General features: G+C 47.7%; 1 protein-coding gene and 1 pseudogene across 1 annotated transcript in view; both read right to left on the bottom strand.

Moving 5' to 3' along the window:
- Positions 1-15,029, bottom strand: part of GMPR (guanosine monophosphate reductase) — a 491,435-nt gene that overhangs the window by 108,308 nt on the left and 368,098 nt on the right. The window lies entirely within an intron of this gene.
- On the bottom strand, positions 732-1,514 carry LOC147722649 (uncharacterized; annotated as a pseudogene).

Raw genomic sequence — 15,029 nt, forward strand, 5'->3', positions numbered from 1 at the left:
CATGTGTGAGTGGCGTTGCCTGGATGAGTGGGGTTGCGTGGATGAGTGGGGTTGCGTGGATGAGTGGGGTTGCGTGGATGAGTGGGGTTGCATGGATGAGTTGCGTTGTGTGTGTGAGTGGTGTTGCTTGGGTGAGTGGCGTTGCGTGGGTGAGTGTGGTGTTGCGTGGGTGATAGTGGGCTTGCGTGGGTGTGAGTGGCATTGCGTGTCTGTAAGTGGTGCTGTGTGGGTGAAAGTGGCACAGAGCCTTTGATGTGGCCTGGCGCAGGAGAAATGCTGCTGCTGCTAATTAAATATAAAAAGTGTTTAGGGACTCACGGCTGCCGAGAGTAACAAGGCAGTGCTGGGAGGGGGGCTGCGCACCAACTGAAGTGCTCTGGTTGCACGGCCTGCGGCTGTGTGAAGTGATAAGCCTTTGAAGTACACAGGCATGCTGTGACGGAGGTGTGAGAGGTCTGGCAGGGAACAGATGGCCTGGCTGTGAAGCAGGGGGCGGGGCAGCGCTGGGGAAGCCTGTGGGAGGGTGATTGATGCCTTTGATGTGGGGAGGGAGGAGAGCCTTTTGCGAGCCTTGTGCAGGAGAAATGCTGCCGATGCGCGTGCATGTTTAATCACGTGATTCACGTGAACTTAAAGAAAACCGCGGCTGAAAGCCCGTGGTTTGACGATGATTTTGGCCACTTGAATTCTCGTTCCCTCAATGCGCTTGCGCGCATTGTAGGTCACGAGACCTAAAAATCAGCATCTGATTGTTGTTTGTCTCTAGTTTCAGCTGTAGTGTCTAATCCATCTGTGCCTTTAATAGTACCCATATCCATTGTGACCAAGACCTTTTCTTGGACAGCACTGAATTCTGATCCTAGTGCTGGAACACCACATGCATCTCTGCTATCTTCTTTGGCTTGTGTCATTTCCTCCTTTATTCTTCTTTTCAAATCATATTTTCTTCTTACAGTCTGCGTTATTTCTTCTCACTGCTGCAACTGCATTTACATGTGTTAGTATTTTGCTCCATATTTTATTTTTCACAGATATTGGTGTTCAATTTGACTGTACACCAAAGAGCTGGGACTCATTTGGTATGATGGCATCTACCCGCACTTCCAGCTCCTGTATGGTAAACTTAGCCTTCCTTTTCCAATCTGCCATGGTGACCCATGTGTGTCTCTTATTGCACCTAGGCCCAGCCAGGAAACTAGTATGTTCTTAATGCCTACCATTTAGGGAAGACATAGATCTGATACCCGGATCACCAATGTGGCTACTGATCCTTCTCTTTTTCTCCAAATGTTTCTGGTCTGTAAAATGTGTCTACTTTTCTTTTATGCTGTATGCAGTACCTGTGGATTGGCTGATGCTTTGAAAGTCATTAGAGTCCTGATGGATCTTGAAACGGGGTTCTTCTTTTTTTTAATGCTAAGTGCAGTATCTGTGGGCCAATTGTTGCTGCCTTTCTTCTCAATATCCTGGTTGGCCATTAAATATTCCTCTTCTTCTTTTATTATAATGTGCATGTCTGTCATGCAATCCAGGTCTTCTTCATCACTGTAGGATCAAACTCTGATTCTGTGAAATCCTTTTAGATGTTAAAGATCTTTTTACTACTCGAGATCAGTATTGCTGTGCTAAGCGTGAAGGCGAGACTAGGTATGGCTCTCCCCTGAGCATGCACTGGTAATTAGTGACTTGCGTGCAACCTAAGCTTGATCATTCCATCTTTGCATCAAAAGGATACGTTTTTTTTTTACCTCTCACAAGTTTAAATGTAAGGGATCATCAGACTTCAAAAGGAGAAACAAGCATTATTCCCTCTTCTGGAAACAGTAGGAGAGCTACACATTAAAGGGCCTCCTTTGTCCCCATTGTAGGAGAGTAGGGTCTGCTTTCCTATGGTCACCCCACTTTTTTGCTTTTTGCTTCACTGGTTTTTGACTTAATGTGGCTGTAGACCTGCTAATCAGACCCACAGCCCAGCTGTGCTCTCTCTAAATTCAATACAATGTAATTTAGGTACATTACCAATTGGGAATTGGGTCACCTTATGAGCCCCTGTACAGTCTACTATAGGTACCCAGGGTATAAGTGCATCCAAGGCCTATCAGGGGCTGCAGCATATCTTTTGCCACCCCTGACTAGCCATCCAAACTGACACAACTGGCTGATCACTCAGCTGGGGCAAGGTCGTGAAATCATCCCATGCTTAGATATAGTATTCCTATATCTAACCTTATATCTAGATACATATACACCTATAAGTCACTCCTATGGCAGGCCTTAACAATACTGGAGGCAGAGTGCTTGGTTTTATGTGAGATGAGGCTCAAGCATGAGCTGAGCCTGTCTGCAGCTTTCGGAACCATGTCCTTATAGCTGTTCAAGGATATAGCCATACCATATACTCTTAAGTGCATTATGAACCTCGCGGTTAAATGCTAACTCTGGTTTGGCTTTATCAAAACATGTCGTGTAAGGTGTCATATGCTTTGGAATACTACCCCCTCGCCAGTTCTGGCAACGGGGGAAGCATTCCACTCTTCTAGAGGGAGAAGACATGTTGTTCCTACTAATCCCGGTTAAAGTTAACCAGAGCCTAAGCATCATAAAATGGATGCTGCTGCCACAGACACAAGTCTGACCTCCTGCTGCTGGGAGTCCTTCCAGCGAGGGAGGCTTGGACAATAGGTTTCCTGTCTTGGGAGGTGCTAGCACCATCCCAGACAGGCTCTAGTGTATTGGGGCAGGGAGGGCTGAAAGAAACGAGACACTGCCTTGGGCTCATAAGGTGTCCTATGCATAGTCTAGTTCAAACCGGTGCTGGGGCACTCCAGCCCCAGCTCTGGAGCGAAACTGGACAAAGGGAAAGGGGTGTAACCACCCCCTTCCCTGGTCCCACCCATAGGAGGGACCTAGCAGGTAATCCAGCCCCTAGATTTGGTATATAGGTAGGAGTTGAGGCCCAAGACTTTAGATTAATCCTGACTGAAACTTGAAACGAAACCCTGGACCTTCGACGTTCTACTTGAAGATAGAAGACTGAAGAATCTCCCCTGTGGTCAAGGAGTGACCACCCTGCACAAGCAGGCACCATCAAGTGATCAACGGTTTGCTTTGTCGTCGCTCCTGCTGGAGCCCGAACACAGAGCCTGATAAGACCCAGACTTCCAGACTTCCTTCAGCCCGATCCACAGCCACAGCAAAGCTGAGACCCGTTGAGGCGTCGTGAGACATGGGACTGGCAATCTTGGAAAGCCAGCGAATTGCTTTCCGTGCAACTTCTGAGGCACCCTCGAAGTTGTGCATTGGAGATTGAGAAGCCCCGGCCCGAGCATCATCTCCACCAAAGATCTTCCCTCCACACTCCTCGAGTGCTGCGTGGGGCCCTTTTACATTTTCCTGCTCGACTCGTCTGTCCGGTCACTTGCCCGGTGGCTAGTGGCCTCTGTGACGACGAAACCTTGAATCTACACAAGTTCAAGTTCAAGTTCATGAATTTATATAGCGCACTACTCACCCATGGGGTCTCAAGGCGCTTGGGGAAGGGGGGTTCAATTTTTGTCGAATAGCCAGGTTTTAAGTTCTTTTCTGAAGGAGATGTGGTTTTGAGTAAGGCAGAGGTGAGTGGGGAGTGAGTTCCAGGTCTTGGCCGCCAGGAAGGAGAGGGATCTGCCACCCATGGTGGATATTCGGATGCGTGGGACTGCGGCGAGGGCTTGATTGGACGATCTGAGTTGGCGGGTGGGTGTGTAGAAGGACAGTCGAGTGTTGAGGCATTCGGGTCCAAGTTTGTAGAGGGCCTTGTGTCCGTGGGTAAGAAGACGGAATGTAATTCTCTTGTTGACGGGAAGCCAGTGGATGTCTTTTAGGTGTCCGGTGATGTGATCTTGGCGAGGGATGTCCAATATGAGTCTCGCTGATGCATTTTGGATGCGTTGGAGTTTTTTCTGTAATTTTGCTGAGATTCCGGCGTATAGTGTGTTACCATAATCCAGTCGGCTCGTGACCAGTGCGTGGGTGACAGTCTTTCTTGTTTCGAGGGGGATCCAGCGGAAGATCTTTTTGAGAATACGAAGTACGTTGAAGCAGGAGGATGAGACTGCGTTGACTTGTCTGGACATGGAGAGAGAGGAGTCTAGGATGAAGCCCAGGTTGTGTGCGTGGTCTGTGGGTGTGGGTGCTGTGCCCAGAGCAGAAGGCCACCAAGAGTCGTCCCAGGCAGAGGGGGAAGATCCTAGGATGAGCACCTCTGTTTTGTCTGAGTTGAGTTTTAGGCGGCTATGTTTCATCCATTCGGCTACCTCTTTCATGCCTTCGTGAAGATTAGTTTTGGCGGTGTTAGGGTCTTTGGTGAGGGAAAGGATTAACTGGGTGTCGTCGGCGTAAGAGATGATGTTAAGGTTGTGTTGACGCGCGATGGAGGCGAGTGGACTCATGTAGACGTTGAAGAGGGTCTGGTCTGGTTGCTCCAGACTGGCCCTTGCTCCCCTGAAAAGGAGCAGCCCATCAGCCCTTGCTGGTCTGATTAAGAAGCCATCTTTGATTCCTGCGTGGGTTGCCTTAGCCAAGGCTTGTTGACTCCAATCCGGAAGACGACACCGCCAACAGCGAGCACCTTTGTGTGACAGTCCGTGCCTGACTCCTGGTTGTCGTCGACGCCTCCTGGTCCACGTGGCTGCAGAGACAAGCTTCCCAACATCACCTGATTGCTTCGCGCCCTGCCTGGTTCCTTCCTGGTTCCTTCCTGGTCACTGGCTAGTGACCCAGACTCTGTCCCCTCTGCTTTCAGGTTCTCTTCAGCCTCAATCCGCCCTTGGATCCAACCGGACACTTCTCTCCTGGTCGCCTGCAGCATCTTTCTTCAAGGCTCCATAGGATTCAGCGACGAAACCCGACACACTTTGACACCTATGCACCCGCTTCCTGTGGGTGAGGTAACGCGAGTACTTTGGTGCTCCTGTGGGTATTGACTATCCTAGTGTTTAACTTTCAAGTAGCTTTCTCCTAGTCCATCCGGAAGTGACCTAAAAGAACTAGTTTCCAATTCTTTCATTCCCATTCAAACTCTATGGTAACTTGCGTGTGTGTAAAGATACTGCACACGCCTCCCGTGGGCCTCCTACTTCTCATCCTTTGGAAGTACAGTGTAGCCCCCACGATTCCCTAGGTTCTAGGCCTATCCTTTGTTCGTGATGTGGTTCTTATACCACTATTTTAGTATATGGTTTGACGTGCCCCTAGGGTGCTACTGTATATTGTGCAACTTATTGTATGATAATTGAGTATCTTGTTATGTGCTTGTGCCTCTGATCTCATAAAGAGCTCAGAGGGGTTGTTTAGAAATAAATACGTATATATTTTATATATATCCTGTGTGGTGTCCTTTCATTTGGTATTCAAGGGGTTACATATGGTAAAACAGCTGGCTTTACATGCCCTCTGAAGTTTTAGCCTAAGACTGCTTTGTCCATGCTACCTCTAGGATAGCTAGTCTATAAGGTTGACTTTACAACCATCACCATAAGGGTTGTTTGGATTGGTACATGGTGCCCACTAGAATAGTGGACATCACATATCAGGCCAACTTCTCACATTGGTGTGCAGTGGTTGGGATAAGAGCTTGCTGTTGTTTTACCTATTGTAATCTTAAGATATCATTTGAAAGATCACATAGGTACCTATAGGTACATATAACAAGACTTATAATACTTAAGTTCTACTGAACTTAGTTGTTGTAGACTAAAGGGGCTAGCACACCCTGACTACAACTCCTAGAGAGGTTTAGTAGGAAAACACTTAGTGTAGGTAGGTGCACCCACCCACACCTCACTAGATTATGTCTGGCACAGGTGAACCAAATGGATCTCTACCTGTGGTGAGTGACCCTCCCAGGGCACCCTCCAAATGTTATATACTCAGCTTCAGGGAACTGGGGCACTTGCCTACCACAAGAAAGCTGAAACAAAGGTCTAACCCTACCCTTCAGCAACTGATAGAACTCCTAGAGGAATCTGAAGTTATAAAGGCCTCTGGTTCAGGCCCTACAGGGAATGCAGATGAGGTCCTACCCTCAACAGATGATGACACTGACCCCCCCAGTCATAGAAGATGAGGAGGATGAGGTTGATGAAGATTCTGGGGAAGAGGTAGACAGCCAGGTACCAGTCAGAAGACTTAGCCAGGCTAACCTAAACCAATTTGGGGCTGAGAATGGGATAGCCCCATTCAGGCCTTCAAGTGGGCTTAATCAGAGGTATAGGAGGAATAGATCTCACTCAGGTGAATTTCTTCACTCCAATGCTTCAAGGGGTTCTCAGAGGGGGATGACTTCCCCTCAGAGGAGAGAACACCAGGCTAGGATGAGGGAAGTCAATCTCAGAATAGAGAGAGAGGAACTTGCCCTAGCTAAAGAAAACTTGCTTTTGCTAGAGAAAAGACGTTGAGTGGACCAGAACCCACTGGTGGCAGCAATATCCCCAAGGATAAAGACAGGTCCTATGACAATAGAAACCTGATTAAGATTGTGCCGCCCTACAAAGTTGGAGATGACATCCACAAATGGATAACTGCTTTGGAGAGATCCTGCAAAGTACAGAAGGTACCCCAAATTCAGTGGTCAGCAATCTTGTGGCTCTCCTTTTCAGAAAAAGGTAGAGATAAGCTCCTCACAGTTAGTGATGATGATGCTAACAATTACACTGTCCTGAAAAGTGCTCTGATTGATGGGTTTGGCCTAACCACTGAACAGTACAGGTTGATGTTCAGAGATACCCAGAAGACACAGACTCAGCACTGGACTGATTTTGTTGTTTGTGCCACTAAGGCTCTGGAAGACTGGTTATTGGGAAGTAAAGTTAAGGACTATACAGGATTGTATAATTTGATCATGAGAGACCAAATACTTAACAATTGTCAGAACCAGTTGTTGCACCCACACGTGATTGATTCAGATCTGACCTCCCCCCAAGAATTGGGTAAGAAGGCAGACAAATGGGTCAGAACCAGGGTTAAGCAGAAAAACCAGGTCCACAGTGGTGATCAGAAAAAGGCAGACCAAAAAGGTGGGGATCAGAAACCAAAAGACCAGAAGTCTTCAACAGGCCCCCAAAAAGCTAACGAAGGGGGGGGGGGGTCCCAAAACTCTAAGAAGAGTAAAGAAGGTCCAAAGAAACCTTGGTGTAATTATTGTAAATCTGCCTCTCACTGGTTTAGTGAGTGCACCAAGAAAGGTACAGCCCCTACCACTGTAGCCCCTAAGGCATCTGCACCCCCTATGACAGTTAACAGTGGTAGTTGCCAACCCAAGGCTATAGTAGGGTTAACCATGGGTACTGAGATGGATTCTGGCCTAGTCAGGATTCCAACTCAGACTGTTCTTGTCTGTAATGTGGACATGGTTATGTCCTCTACTGTGAGTCCCAGTACTCTGGGCAAATACAGACAAACGCCTTTGATCAATGACAAAGTGGCTCAAGCATACAGGGACACATGTGCCAGTGTCACTATGGTGACACCTGACTTTGTGGACCCTGGACAGATTGTACTGGGTGATAATTACCTGGTGACCAATGCTAGCAATGTCACTACTACACATAGTGTGGCAGTTGTTAATTTCTCCTGGGGAGGGGTAACTGGCCTCAAAAGAGTTGTGGTAAGTGCAGACCTCCCAATTAAATGTCTGTTGGGCAATGATCTTGAATCCTCAGTATGGTCAGAAGTGGAGTATAGGACTCATGCAGAGATGTTAGTTATATCAGCACATGTCCTTGCTGTGACCAGGTCACAGGCCAAAAAGTGCCAAACTGAACAGGCCTTGGATCCTGAAACTATGGACCAAGTGCCACCCAAGAGTAAGAGCAGTAGGGTTAAGGCAGTGCCTTTTCCCCTGCCTGCAAGTGAGGATCAGCCTTCTCAGGAAGTTGATTTGGAGACCCCTGAAGGAACTGTCCTAGAAGAACTTGAACCTGAACAGGTTGAGTTTCTTGGGACAGGGGGACCTTCAAGGGCAGACATGAGGCAGGCACAGTTAGACTGCTCCTCTCTTGAACCCCTCAGACAACAAGCTGCTTCTGATGCTGCTGGGAATGCTACAGGTAACCACAGAGTTTACTGGGATGAAGGACTCCTTTATTCTGAGGCTAGAGACCCCAAGCCTGGTGTTTCCAGGAGGTTGGTCATACCTCAGGCATTTAGGGGTTTCCTTCTTACCGTAGCCCATGATATTCCCTTAGCAGGACACCTGGGCCAGAATAAGACTTGGGACAGGCTTGTCCCTCACTTTCACTGGCCCCATATGTCAGAAAATACCAAGAAGTTTTGTCGCTCCTGTGTGACCTGCCAAGCCAGTGGCAAATCAGGTGGCACAACAAAGGCCCCCCTCATACCACTACTTGTGGTGGGGGTTCCCTTTGAAAGAGTAGGGATTGACATTGTTGGACCAATGTATCCCCAAACAGCCTCTGGGCACAGATGTATACTGGTGGTAGTGGATCATGCCACCAGGAATCCAGAAGCTATTCCCCTAAGGACCACAACAGCACCTGTTGTGGCAAGAGCCCTCCTGGGAGTTTTCTCAAGAGTGGGCTTTCCGAAGGAGGTTGTCTTAGATAGAGGTGCAAACTTTATGTCTGGGTACTTGACTGCAATGTGGAAGGAGTGTGGTGTAAATTACAAATTCACTACACCCTACCATCCACAGTGCAATGGACTTGTTGAAAGATTCAACAAGATCTTAAAGGGTATGATTAAGGGTTTACCTGAAAAGCTTAGGCGAAGATGGGACATCCTTCTACCCTGCCTTCTGTTTGCTTACAGAGAGGTCCCACAAAAGGGGGTTGGCTACAGCCCTTTTGAACTTTTGTTTGGGCATCCTGTAAGGGGACCCCTATGTCTGGTGAAGGATGAATGGGAGTTACCTCTCAAAAAGCCTAAACAAGACATAGTGGACTATGTACTTGGTCTGCGCTCCAGGATGGCTGAGTATATGAAGAAGGCTTCTAAAAACCTTGAGGCTAGCCAAGAACTCCAAAAAGCTTGGCATGACCAAAAGGCTGTGCTGACTAAGTACCAGCCAGGACAGAAGGTGTGGGTGCTGGAGCCAGCACTCCAAGACAAATGGTCTGGACCCCACACAATTGTTGAGAAAAAGGGAGAGGTCACCTACCTGGTGGACCTTGGAACTCCCAGGAGCCCCCACAGGGTGCCCCATGTCAACAGACTCAAAACATATGTTGACAGGGCAGACATGGGCTTGCTCATGGCTACAGATGAAGGGCAGGAGGAAGAGAGTGACCCTCTCCCAGACCTGCTGAATCAGAACCCTGATGATCGTTCAGTTGATGGTGTAGCCTTAGCTGGCAGCCTCACTGGCCAGCAGCAACAGGACTGCAGACAAGTTCTACAGTCCTTCAGACATATGTTTTCCTTGACACCTAGTCAGACTAACTGGTGCACCCATGAGGTGGACACTGGTGACAGTCTGCCTGTGAAGAGTAAGATCTACAGGCAAACTGACCATGTCAGGAACTGTATAAAGACTGAGGTGCAGAAAATGTTGGAGCTGGGTGTAATTGAGCCATCAGAGAGCCCATGGGCCAGCCCAGTAGTCCTTGTGCCAAAACCTCACACCCAAGATGGTAAAAGAGAGATGAGGTTCTGTGTGGACTACAGAGGTCTCAATGCTGTCACTAGGACAGATGCTCACCCAATTCCAAGAGCAGATGAGCTCATTGACAGATTGGCTTCTGCCAAGTTTTTGAGCACATTTGATTTGGCAGCTGGCTATTGGCAAATCAGGTTAGCTGAGGATGCCAAGGCCGAAACTGCTTTCTCAACCACAGGAGGTCATTACCAATTTGTGGTGATGTCCTTTGGCTTGAATAATGCACCTGCCACTTTCCAAAGGTTGGTAAACCAAGTCCTCACTGGGTTGGATGACTGTTGTAAAGCTTATCTAGATGATTTTGCTGTCTTCAGCTCTACCTGGGAGGATCACCTGATCCACCTGAAGAAGGTTTTAGAGGCCCTGCAGAAGGCAGGCCTAATTATCAAGGCCACAAAGTGCCAGATAGGGCAGAGTAAGGTTGTGTACCTGGGCCACCAGAAGGTGGGGGTCAGGTTCAACCACTGGAGAGTAAGATCCAGACCATGAAGGACTGGGCTCCTCCAACCACCCAGACACAGGTCAGAGCTTTCTTGGGCCTGTCTGATTACTACAGAAAGTGTATTAAGAACTATGGGTCCATTGTGACACCACTTAATGACTTGACTTCAAAGAAGATGCGAAAAAAGTTTCAGTGGACAGTAAGCTGTCAAAAGGCATTTGATGACCTGAAGAAGGCCATGTGCTCTGCACCTATCTTAAAGAGTCCTGACTACTCCAAAGAGTTCATTGTCCAAACAGATGCTTCTGAGTTGGGGGTGGGAGCTGTGCTTTCACAACTTAATGTAGATGGTCAAGACCAGCCCATTGCTTTTATTAGCAGAAGGCTGACCCCAAGAGAGAAACGTTGGTCAGCCATTGAGAGGGAGGCCTTTGCTGTGGTTTGGGCCCTGAAGAAGTTGAGACCATACTTGTTTGGTACTCACTTCAAGATTCAGACTGACCATAAGCCCCTCTTGTGGCTAAATCAGATGAAGGGTGAAAATCTCAAACTGCTCAGGTGGTCCATTTCCCTACAGGGAATTAACTTTGCAGTGGAGCACAGACCAGGGACTGACCATGGTAATGCAGATGGTCTCTCCAGGTACTTCCACTTAGAATATGAAGACACAACTGGTCAAGGTTAGTCTAATGTCCCTGCATTTGGGGGGGGGGTTGTGTAGGAGAGTAGTGTCTGCTTTCCTATTGTCACCCCACTTTGTTGCTTTTTGCTTCACTGGTTTTCCACTTAATGTGGCTGTGGGCCTGCTAATCAGACCCACAACCCAGCTGTGCTCTCTCTAAATTCAATACAATGTACTTTAGGTACATTACCAATTGGGAATTGGGTCACCTTATGAGCCCATGTACAGTGTACTATAGGTACCCAGGGCATAGGAGCATCCAAGGCCTACCAGGGGCTGCAGCATATCTTTTGCCACCCCTGACTGGCCATCCAAACTGACACAACTGGCTGATCACTCAGCTGGGGCAAGGTCGTGTAATCACCCCTTGCTTACATATAGTATTCCTATATCTAACCTTATATGAAGACACATATACACCTATAAGTCACTCCTATGGCAGGCCTTAACAATACTAGAGGCAGAGGGCTTGGTTTTATGTGAGATGAGGCTCTAGCATGAGCTGAGCCTGTCTGCAGCTTTCGGAACCATGTCCTTATAGCTGTTCTAGGATATAGCCATACCATATACTCTTAAGTGCATTATGAACCTCGCGGTTAAATGCTAACTCTGGTTTGGCTCTATAAAAACATGTCGTGTAAGGTGTCATAAGCTTTGGAATACTACCGCCTTGCCAGTTCTGCGACGGGGGTAGCATTCCACCCTTCTAGAGGGAGAAGAAATGTTGTTCCTACTAATCCCGGTTAAAGATAACCAGAGCCTCAGCATCATAAAATGGATGCTGCTGCCACAGACACAAGTCTGACCTCCTGCTGCTGGGAGTCCTTCCAGCGAGGGAGGCTTGGACAATAGGTTTCCTGTCTTGGGAGGTGCTAGCACCACCCCAGACAGGCCCTAGTGTATTGGGGCAGGGAGGGCTGAAAGAAACGAGACACTGCCTGGGGCACACAAGGTATCCTATGCATAGTCCAGTTCAAACCGGTGCTGGGGCACTCCAGCCCCAGCTCTGGCGCGAAACTGGACAAAGGGAAAGGGGTGTAACCACCCCCTTCCCTGGTCTCACCCATAGGAGGGACCTAGCCGGTAATCCAGCCCCTAGATTTGGTATAAAGGTAGGAGCTGAGTCCCAAGACATTAGATTTATCCAAACTGAAACTTGAAACAAAACTCTGGACCTTCGACGTTCTACTTGAAGATAGAAGACTGAAGAATCTCTCTTGTGGTCAAGGAGTGACCAGCCTGCACAAGCAGGCACCATCAAGCGATCAACGGTTTGCTTTTTCATCGCTCCCGCTGGAGCCTGAACACAGAGCCTGACAAGACCAAGACTTCCAAACTTCCTTCAGCTCGATCCACAGCCACAGCAAAGCTGAGACCCGTGGAGGCGACGTGAGACATGGGACCGGCAATCCTGGAAAGCCAGCGAATTGCTTTCCGTGCAACTTCTGAGGCACCCTCGAAGTTGTGCATTGGGGATTGAGAAACCCCGGCCCGAGCATCATCTGCACCAAAGATTATCCCTCCACACTCCTCGAGTGCTGCGTGGGGCCCTTTTGCATTTTCCTGCTCGTCGCGTCTGTCCGGTCACTTGCCCGTCGACTAGTGGCCTCTGTGACGACAAAACCTTGAATCTACACCACTGGTCTGGTTGCTCCAGACTGGCCCTTTCTCCCCTGAAAAGGAGCAGCCCATCACACCTTGCTGGTCTGATTAAGAAGCCATTTTCGATTCCTGAGTGGGTTGCCTTAGCCAAAGCTAGTTGACTCTAATCCGGAAGCTGACACCGCGGACAGCGAGAGCCTTCGTGCGACAGTCCATGCCTGATTCTTGGTTGTCGTCCATGCCTCCTGGTCTACGTGGCTGCAGAGACAAGCTTCACGACATCACCTGATTGCTTCACAACATCGCCTGGTTCCGTCCTGGTTCCTTCCTGGTCACTGGCTAGTGAACCAGACTCTGTCCCCTCTGCTTTCAGGGGACAGCAGAGGGGACATCCTCGATCCGCCCTTGGATCCAACCGGACACTTCTCTCCTGGTCGCCTGCAGCATCTTTCTTCAAGGCTCCACAGGATTCAGCGACGAAACCCGACACACTTTGACACCTATGCACCCGCTTCCTGTGGGTGAGGTAACGCGAGTACTTCGGTGCTCCTGTGGGTATTGACTATCCTAGTGTTTAACTTTCAAGTAGCTTTCTCCTAGTCCATCTGGAAGTGACCTAAAAGAACTAGTTTCCAATTCTTTCGTTCCCATTCAAACTCTATGGTAACTTGGGTGTGCGTAAAGACACTGCACACTCCTCCCGTGGGCCTCCTACTTCCTATCCTTTGGTAGTACAGTGTAGCCCCAGCGATTCCCTAGGCCCTAGGCCTATCCTTTGTTTGTGACGTGGTTCTTATACCACTATTTTAGTATATGGTTTGACGTGCCCCTAGGGTGCTACTGTATATTGTGCAACTTATTGTATGATAATTGAATATCTTGTTATGTGCTTGTGCCTCTGATCTCATAAAGAGCTCAGAGGGGTTGTTTAGAAATAAATACATATATATTTTATATATATCCTGTGTGGTGTCCTTTCATTTGGTATTCAAGGGGTTACATATGGTAAAACAGCTGGCTTTACATGCCCTCTGAAGTTTTAGCCTAAGACTGCTTTGTCCATGCTACCTCTAGGATAGCTAGTCTATAAGGTTGACTTTACAACCATCACCATAAGGGTTGTTTGGATTGGTACATGGTGCCCACTAGAATAGAGGACATCACATATCAGGCCAACTTCTCACATTGGTGTGCAGCGGTTGGGATAAGAGCTTGCTGTTGTTTTACCTATTGTAATCTTAAGATATCATTTGAAAGATCACATAGGTACCTATAACAAGACTTATAATACTTAAGTTCTACTGAACTTAGTTGTTGTAGACTAAAGGGGCTAGCACACCCTGACTACAACTCCTAGAGAGGTTTAGTAGGAAAACACTTAGTGTAGGTAGGTGCACCCACCCACACCTCACTAGATTATGTCTGGCACAGGTGAACCAAATGGATCTCTACCTGTGGTGAATGACCCTCCCAGGGCACCCTCCAAATTTTATATACTCAGCTTCAGGGAACTGAGGCACTTGTCTACCACAAGAAAGCTGAAACAAAGGTCTAACCCTACCCTTCAGCAACTGATAGAACTCCTAGAGGAATCTGAAGTTATAAAGGCCTCTGGTTCAGGCCCTACAGGGAATGCAGATGAGGTCCTACCCTCAACAGATGACTTTACATGCCCTCTGAAGTTTTAGCCTAAGACTGCTTTGTCCATGCTACCTCTAGGATAGCTGGTCTATAAGGTTAACTTTACAACCATCACCATATGGGTTGTTTGGACTGATACAGGGTACCCACTAGAATAGTGGACATCACATATCAGGCCAACTTCTCACACCCATGATACTTTGGCAACATCTATTAAATATTCCTTTTTTGTGGTGCTCCGTTTTATGTGTGAATGCAGTACCTAAATCATTGTTTTCACCTCAACTGGTAGAATTTTGCATGAATGTCCAACATTGACAAAGTAGTTGAACTATGTTTTTCAGAAGTAAGCTACCCAAAGCGAGAATGTCCTGGCCCTCAGCAACTGCACATTGGAAAGGTGTGGCTTCCAGAAGGCCAGATGTTGCTCTATGCGCATTTTCTGTAGTGCACTTTCCCTATTTATGAATCAAGAATGAGATTTTTAAAGCGTGGCACTCCCTTCATAGCTTATAGACTAACTCAAATGTCATTTTATTCCAGGTGGACAACAAGTGAAACACAGGAAGAACCAGACCTGATGGTTTTTGATGAAAGTTTGGCTACGACATTCAGTATGCTGGATCTAAGGATATTAACTTAACTTCACCAAGTGTTGCAGCACAATCAATGTTTGTAATCCACTTTTTTAAAATGAGGTCTGCTGCTTCCACCTTTCCAGTCCACAGTGCTGTCCACTGGTGGAGCCATGTTTGTTAGGGTAAGCCAGTGTTTCCACTATTTTATGCATGATCTTGGGCGCCATCTTTTTGATGAAGAGTTCAAGTTTTGCAGCATTCGAAACTTCAGCTCTAAAGCCTTAGTAGAGAGACTTTTGGCAGAAAAAAAGTTTAGAGATATGTACTAATAACAGCTATTATAAAGTTTAACTCAGAAGCGACTGCACCTGGGTTACCCTTGCTTTTAAATAGCTTGCCGTCATTAGGCGTGGGGAATATACCGACATC

Source organism: Lissotriton vulgaris, chromosome 4_1 (assembly GCF_964263255.1).
Source record: "Lissotriton vulgaris chromosome 4_1, aLisVul1.2, whole genome shotgun sequence".
NCBI lineage: Eukaryota > Metazoa > Chordata > Amphibia > Caudata > Salamandridae > Lissotriton > Lissotriton vulgaris.